This window comes from Bos javanicus, chromosome 18 (assembly GCF_032452875.1).
Source record: "Bos javanicus breed banteng chromosome 18, ARS-OSU_banteng_1.0, whole genome shotgun sequence".
Taxonomy (NCBI): domain Eukaryota; kingdom Metazoa; phylum Chordata; class Mammalia; order Artiodactyla; family Bovidae; genus Bos; species Bos javanicus.
The window spans coordinates 50658623-50666375 of NC_083885.1; the positions used below are offsets into that span (position 1 = coordinate 50658623).

Consider the following 7753-nt stretch of genomic DNA (forward strand, 5'->3'; position numbering starts at 1 on the left):
GGTTGTACGTATTAGCCACATTCTATGGGTCCTTTGAGATTTATTCCCTTTTCTCCCTTTTGCCACACTAATAATTTCTATTTGGGGATTTTGAGATTTGGTGACCAAAGGAGGCTGGGGACAGTCTTGTGAGGAAGCTGTTGTCTTTTTTTTTTTTTTTAATACATTTATTCTTCTGTATATTTTGGCTAAGCTGTGCAGTTTGCAGGATCTTAGTTCTGCAACCAGGGATTGAACCTGGTCCTCAGCAGTGTTAAGTGCTGTGTCCTGACCACTGGAATCCTAGAAATTCCTGAAACTAAGTAGAACTAAGGCAGGAGGTAGATGCCCTCTCTTCCCCCCCGACCCCAGGGTAAAGTGACTGGAGATTTATTCCCTTTGAACCAAAGCTCCAAGACGAGAATAGCAGGACAATTAAGGGAGGAGGCTGGGCCCTTCCCAGACCACATATTTCTCATTCTCAAAGTTGGGAGACCTCCCTGACCTCACATGTACAAAAAGTCTCCTTGGAGGTCAAACGAGAGTATTGTTAACTCAGACCAGGTTACCCATAGGTCCCCTCAGTAGAATCTATCATGGCCAAGAGATGCGTGTACACATATGGGAGGATCCTGATATACCAAATACGGAACATGAACCAGGCAAGTCAAAATGCTTGGCCAAAGAAAACTCAGAAGAAATGCCCCATGAAAGTAATTCAAACTGCCATGAGAGTGCAACCCTCACACACCACAATTGCACTCATCTCATGCTAGCAAGGTAATGCTCAAAATTCTCCAAGCCAGGCTTCAACAGTACGTGAACCATGAACTTTCTGATGTTCAAACTGGATTTTAAAAAGGCAGAGGAACCAGAGATCAAATTGCCAACATCAGTTGGATCATTGAAAAAAACTAGAGAGTTCCAGAAAAACATCTACTTCTGTTTTATTGACTTTGCCAAAGCCTTTGACTGTGTGGATCACAACAAACTGTGGAAAATTCTTCAAGAGATGGGAATACCAGACCACCTGATCTGCCTCTTGAAAAATCTATATGCAAGTCAGGAAGCAACAGGTAGAATTGGACATGGAATGACAGACTGGTTCCAAATAGGGAAAGGAGTATGTCAAGGCTGTGTATTGTTATCCTGCTTATTTAACTTACATGCAGAGTACATCATGAGAAATGCTGGGCTAGATGAAGTACAAGCTAGAATCAAGATTGCTGGGAGAAATATCAGTAACCTCAGATATGCAGATGACACCACCTTTATGGCAAAAAGCAAAGAACTAAAGAGCCTCTTGAAAGTGAAAGAGAAGAGTGAAAAAGTTGGCTTAAAATGCAACATTCAGAAAACTAAGATCATGGCATCTGGTCCCATCACTTCATGGCAAATAGATAGGGAAACAGTGGAAACAGTGACAGACTTTATTTTTGAGGGCTCCAAAATCACTCCAAATGGTGACTTCAGCCATGAGATTAAAGGGAGTGTGCTCCTTGGAAGAAAAGCTATGGCCAACCTAGACAGCATATTAAAAAGCAGAGACATTACTTCGCCAACAAAGGTCCATCTAGTCAAAGCTGTGTTTTTTCCAGTAGTCATGCACGGATGTGAGAGTTGGACTATAAAGAAAGCTGAGTGCCGAAGAATTGATGCTTTCGAACTGTGGTGTTGGAGACAACTCTTGAGAGTCCCTTGGACTGCAAGGAGATCCAACCAGTCCATCCTAAAGGAAATCAATCCTGAATATTATTGGAAGGCCTGATGCTGAAGCTGAAACTCCAATACTTTGGCCACCTGAGGCGAATTACTGACTCACTGGAAAAGACCCTAATACTGGGAAAGATTGAAGGTGGAAGGAGAAGGGGATGACAGAGGATGAGATGGTTGGATGGCTTCACTGACTCAATGGACATGAGTTTGAGTAAACTCTGGGAGTTGGTGATGGACAGGGAAGCCTGGCATGTTGCCATCCATGGGGTCATAAAGAGTCGGACACGACTGAGCAACTGAACTAAACTGAAGTGAAGGTGCAACACAGGGACTCTCCCTCTGTGTCTGCCCATGTGTCTAGTCACAAGTACTATACTTTTTCCTCTTAATAAATACTCTACCTGCTTGACTACTTACCGTCTTGGTGGAAATTCTTTTCTGTAGACCTGAGGGCTAGGGCTTTTGTCACTGACCACAGGTCTAGTGGCTAGGATCTGGTGCTTTCACTGCTGTAACTTGGCCTCAGTCTCTGGGATCTCAGTCTGTTGAAGCTCCACTTCAAGTCATTGGAGGCTGAGGCCACCAGAGATCAGATCAAAGGAGGAATCAAAGAGAATCTCATATATTAAACTCTTAGATTCTTTGAGTTTAAAAGTAAGAGTCAATAGAAGAGGCACAGGCAGTGAGCCTTTTCCCAGCAAACAAAGCTACCAAGGTGGTCTTGCAAATTAAGGATGGCAAATCCATTTCCTTAAAAAAAGTTCTCAAGGGGAATATATAAAACACCTAAGTTTGAAATGAAATTAAAAGGCGCTTGCTCCTTGGAAGAAAGGCTATGACCCTAGACAGTGTATTAAAAAGCAGAGACATCACTTTGCTGACAAAGGTCTATATAGTCAAAGCTGTGGTTTTTCCAGTAGTTATGTACGGATGTGAGAGTTGGACCATAAAGAAGGTTAAGTGCTGAAGAACTGATGCTTTTGAATTGTGGTGTTGGAGAAGACTCTTGAGAATCTCTTGGACAGCAAAGAGATCAAACCAGTCAATCCTAATGAAAATCAATCCTGAATATTATTGGAAGGACTGATGCTGAAGCTGAAGCTCCAATACTTTGGCCACCTGATTCGAAGAACTGACTCCTTGGAAAAGACCCTGATGCTAGGAAAGATTGAAGGCGGGAGGAGAAGGGGACAGCAGAGGATGAGATGGTTGGATGGCATCACTGACTCAATGGACATGAGTTTGAGCCAAGTCCGGGAGATAAGTGAAGGACAGGGAATCCTGGCATACTGCAGTCCACGAGGTCACAAAGAGATGGACACAATTGAACAAGACACGTTTCAAAAGCCAGACTATTTCCAAACTCTTGGTTCTTTACCTTGGATTGTCTCGAGAGAGTATTTCAAGGTAAGTTTTCAAGGATTCATCTTTTGCAAACATATCCAAATACCTTCCCCATTAGCAGTCCTGTTTTGGCGATGAATGGCAAGCAATATGCTTGGATTAGAGGTCTTAATTCCACTTGAATGCAGTTTCTTCTCTTCTGACAACAAAACCATTTGCAGAGATTTGGAAATCATGAGCTTCCTAGGAGGGAGAAGGTGTGTTTTGCCAAAAGTTTTACTTTTGTTTTAGTTTTGAAGGATTTGTTAACAAGAGAAATCACTCATTACACACACACACACACACACACACACACACACACACACAAAACAATTTCAATATTTAATAGTGGGTTATGTGACAATTTCAATACACAATCATTAAACAAACAAACAAAAAATAGATATAATAGAGAGATGTAACCACATATACACCACCAAATTGGGCCAAAACCTACATCTAGACTTGACCAGCGCTGTGAAGCCCCAAATGACAGCAATTTGGAGTCCCAGTTGGGAAAAAGGTCGCAGGCGGTGCATCCACCCCACGGGTGAGACTTCATATTGCAGCTTTGGGGGCTCCCGCTTATAATCCCAGGCCACAAACTGATGTTATCATCATTTTGTGTGCAAAAGTGCAACTCTGGTTTTTCTTTAATTTTTACAATGCTATTTGTTTCACCTTGTAAGTCACAAGATTCCTTAGACTCCGGGGGACTGGCCAGGTCTCCAGGGGCTTAAGAAATTCCCAAGACTCACTCCCTTTCTTATCTAACTTATTGGTAACTTATTGGTAATAATTGGTATGCTTGCGGGTAGGCATGTAGTCCAGGCAGGGTTCAGGTAAAGGCCAGAAGTTGGTCAGAGGCTTGCTCCCCTACTTCTGAAACCTGAACAAGACTACCTTCATTTTAATTTCCCTAACAAGGTGCTATTCTCGTTCATTTGAAAACAGTCTTTCAGATTGGCTGGTTGACTACAGTCCCCTTTCAAGACCTGGTGTGCATTGTTGATGACAGAGTTGGGTTTGTGTAGGAGTCATAGCTGAGCCGAGCCAGGATGGGGGTGATCTGGACCATGTTCTGGGACACATCACCAGGGATGTGGCCTGTCCACTTGGAGAGAAATTCCAGATCCACAGGCATGATGACCTGGGCTGTGGATCACTTGATCTTGGACAGGGAAATGCTGCTGGGCTTGCTGATTATGTCCTTGTCGCACAGGTCAGTACTGCTCCAGGTGGTGGCAAGGAGGTCAAGGATGAGCCAGAGGGTGACCCAGGGTGCAGCACCACCTACTCTTAGTACAGAGGCAGGCACTTGTCCTTGCCCACCTCCATGCACAGGGCATACATCACCTCCATGGCCTGGCTCCACTTGGTGAGGTAGTCGTGGTAGCTGCGGAGGTTGAAGCTGGCAATGGTGATATTGCAGGTGACCATGGAGTACATGGGGGCCCAATTGTCCTGCACCACCAGCAGGGAAGAGGTGCAACAGGTAGACAGAAAACTTGAGTGTGGAGGAGTATTTGTTGCAGAGGATGCCGACTGGCTTGCCGTGCTTGGCTATCACCTCCAGGTTGAAGGCCTGCATGGCCACATCCAGCACCTCATCAATTATGCCCACCTCGTCCAACTGCAGCTTCTCCTGGTTAGACTTGTGTTGAGGTCCTTTAATGGACCAGAACCTGGTGGTCCAGAGTCGATGATAAGAAAGTAAAAGAGAGAGAGAAGAGGCTGATATTCCTTGGTTTATGCAGAAAACCAATAAAGCTCTTGACACAGAGCTTGCCCTGCTACAGGTAGTCACCATGAGCTCTCTCGAGGCGGGTGAAGGCACAGTGTGCCTTCTTGAGAGGGTCTTAGAAGCCCTGGCAAGAAAGTGAGCTCAGCGGGCTTCTGTGCTCCAAAGAATTAGCCTGAGAGAGAGTGAGAAAGAGACAGAGAGAGACAGACCCAGGGACCCAAGCTCTGATGGAGCAAAGGTGTTTTATTCAACATAGTGTGGGTATATACACAGTCTTACAAGGCAGCTATTTTCAGCAAAGATAAAAATCAAAAGTCCAGACTTACAAATTATCATAAGGCAATCCATATCAAAGACAGAGGGTTGTAAATAATCACTTTTACCGTATGGTTCATAAAAAGGAAGAGGGTCAAAAATAGTTACTTATCACTGTATGGAAAAACTAACGAAGGAAATGCATGCATTCCTCAGCCCTGGAGCGGTTTAGCAACTCCTCTTAAATCCTGAATATTCAGGAATTAATAAGGGACAGAGGATTCATGACAGATCCAAAAGAGCACACAGGAAGCCTCCTGTTACATGCTTCCTGACAGACTTGGACCAGGCCTGGTGCATGGCCAGCACATGGGGGATGATGTGGGTCTCCTTGCAGCACTGCATCTTGGAGTGAGCATCCAGCATGGCACACAACAGCATGGTGTCCCTCCAGGGCAGGAATCCCAAGAAGATGAGTGACAAGGCCTTCCCATAGAGGTACTCCAGGTGGTCCATGCCCACTATCACCAGGTTCCCCAGGGCAGGCATTATTAATTGGCCAGGTGAGGGGATTTCACATACTAATTTCAATAGTGACCTGGGCATGACTATAGTCTTTCTTTTAAAATAAATTTCCTCAGGGCCAAACAATTATACCCTTGGAGTGGAGAAATTTACCACTGCAGCCATGAAATTAAAAGATACTTACTCCTTGGAAGAAAAGTTATGACCAACCTAGATAGCATATTCAAAAGCAGAGACATTACTTTGCCAACAAAGGTCCGTCTAGTCAAGGCTATGGTTTTTCCAGTGCTGATATATGGATGTGAGAGTTGGACTGTGAATAAAGCTGAGCACCGAAGAATTGATGCTTTTGAACTGTGGTGTTGGAGAAGACTCTTTCGAGTCCCTTGGACTGCAAGGAGATCCAACCAGTCCATTTTAAAGGAGATCAGCCCTGGGTGTTCTTTGGAAGGAATGAAACTAAAGCTGAAACTCCAGTACTTTGGCCACCTCATGCGAAGAGTTGACTCACTGGAAAAGACTCTGATGCTGGGAGGGATTGGGGGCAGGAGGAGAAGGGGACGACAGAGGATGAAATGGCTGGATGGCATCACCGACTCGATTGACGTGAGTTTGAGTGAACTCCGGGAGTTGGTGATGGACAGGGAGGCCTGGCGTGATGCGATTCATGGGGTCACAAAAAGTCGGACATTACTGAGCGACTGAACTGAACTGAACTCAAAAGTATTAGATGCAAGTAATTGGCCAGAAACTCAACAATTGGGATTGATTTCTAAAAGTAGCATGAGATCATGCATATGATAGAAAAGCATTTGATCCAAATATAAAAGTCCAAGAAGTTAAGGAAACATTATAAATGATAAACCAGTAAATTTTCAGATAGAAACCACAAAAATTATAACCATATTCACTCAGTCCTGTGAATATAACCAGTTCACTCAGTCCTTTTGTTAACTTTCTATGAAGCCATCAGGTTTTTCATTAGAGTTTTTCAGTTTCTTACTCAGTTCAGCATTATGGTCTGAAAGTCAGAAACCTGTGTTTATCCAAAAGTTCTTTCTATATCTTCTTGAAGAAGAAGCATTTTTGCAAGGGCATTGTAGTGAAACTGTGTCTATAATGACAAAAGAAGAAGGCATATTTAAAATCTGATTACAGTTCAATTGCCAAAGTAGCTTGGTTACTGCTGTGACATACAACACTTTCAGATAATAATTAGAATTAGGACTGATAACATTTTACTAAGATAGACTAGATTTTTAGGAACTCCATATAATCACTAGAATATCTATATTATTACTAGTAACAATTATCATACTTAAGAAGTAACTTAAGAAGTTAACTTAAGAAGATTTATCTAACTTAAGAAGATTTATTACTGTCAGGAAGCATTTAACAGGGGGCTTCCTATGTGCTGTTTTGGATCTGTCATGAATCCTCTGTTCCTTATTAATTCCTGAATATTCAGGAATTAAGTGGAGTAGCAAACTACTCCCAGGGGCTTAAGAATGCATGCATTTCCTTCGTTAATTTTTCCATACGGTGATAAGTAACTACGACCCTCTTCCTTTCTATGAACCATACAGTAAAAGTGATTATTTACAACCCTCTCTCTTTCATATGGATGACCTCATGTTTCCTTGATAACTTGTAAGTTATGATTTTATCTTTGCTGAAAATAGCTATCTTGTAAGACAGTATAAATACCCACACAATGTTGAATAAAATACCTTTGCTTCATTAGAGCTTTGGTCCCAGTGTCTTTCTCTCTCTCTCTCTCAGGCTAATTCTCTGGAGTGCAGAGACCCGTCGTGCTCACTCTCCTGCCCGGGCTTCTAAGATCCTCTCGAGAAGGCGCCCTGTGCCTTCACCCACCTCGAGAGGGTGCCAGGTACCTTTGTGAGCGACGCAAGCCCTATGTCAAAGGACTTTATTGGTTTTCTGCATAAACCAAGAAATATCAGCCTTTTACTCTCTCTCTTTTACTTCCTTATCGTCGACTCCGGACCACCAGGTTCCGGTCCATTTAAGGACCTCAACAAGTGGCTTCCATAACAGGTACCTGGTACACGTGGCAGATTCGGACGGAGTGACCCCACGGCCTATTGAGGTCGGTAAGTACTAAGACATGGGTCAAACGGCTGGAAAGCC

General features: G+C 43.4%; 1 pseudogene; it reads right to left on the reverse strand.

Annotated features, from left to right (window-relative positions):
- Positions 1–2127: 2127 nt before the first annotated feature.
- LOC133230650 (protein-tyrosine sulfotransferase 2-like) lies at positions 2128–6885 on the reverse strand (annotated as a pseudogene).
- Between the last annotated feature and the right edge of the window lie 868 nt (positions 6886–7753).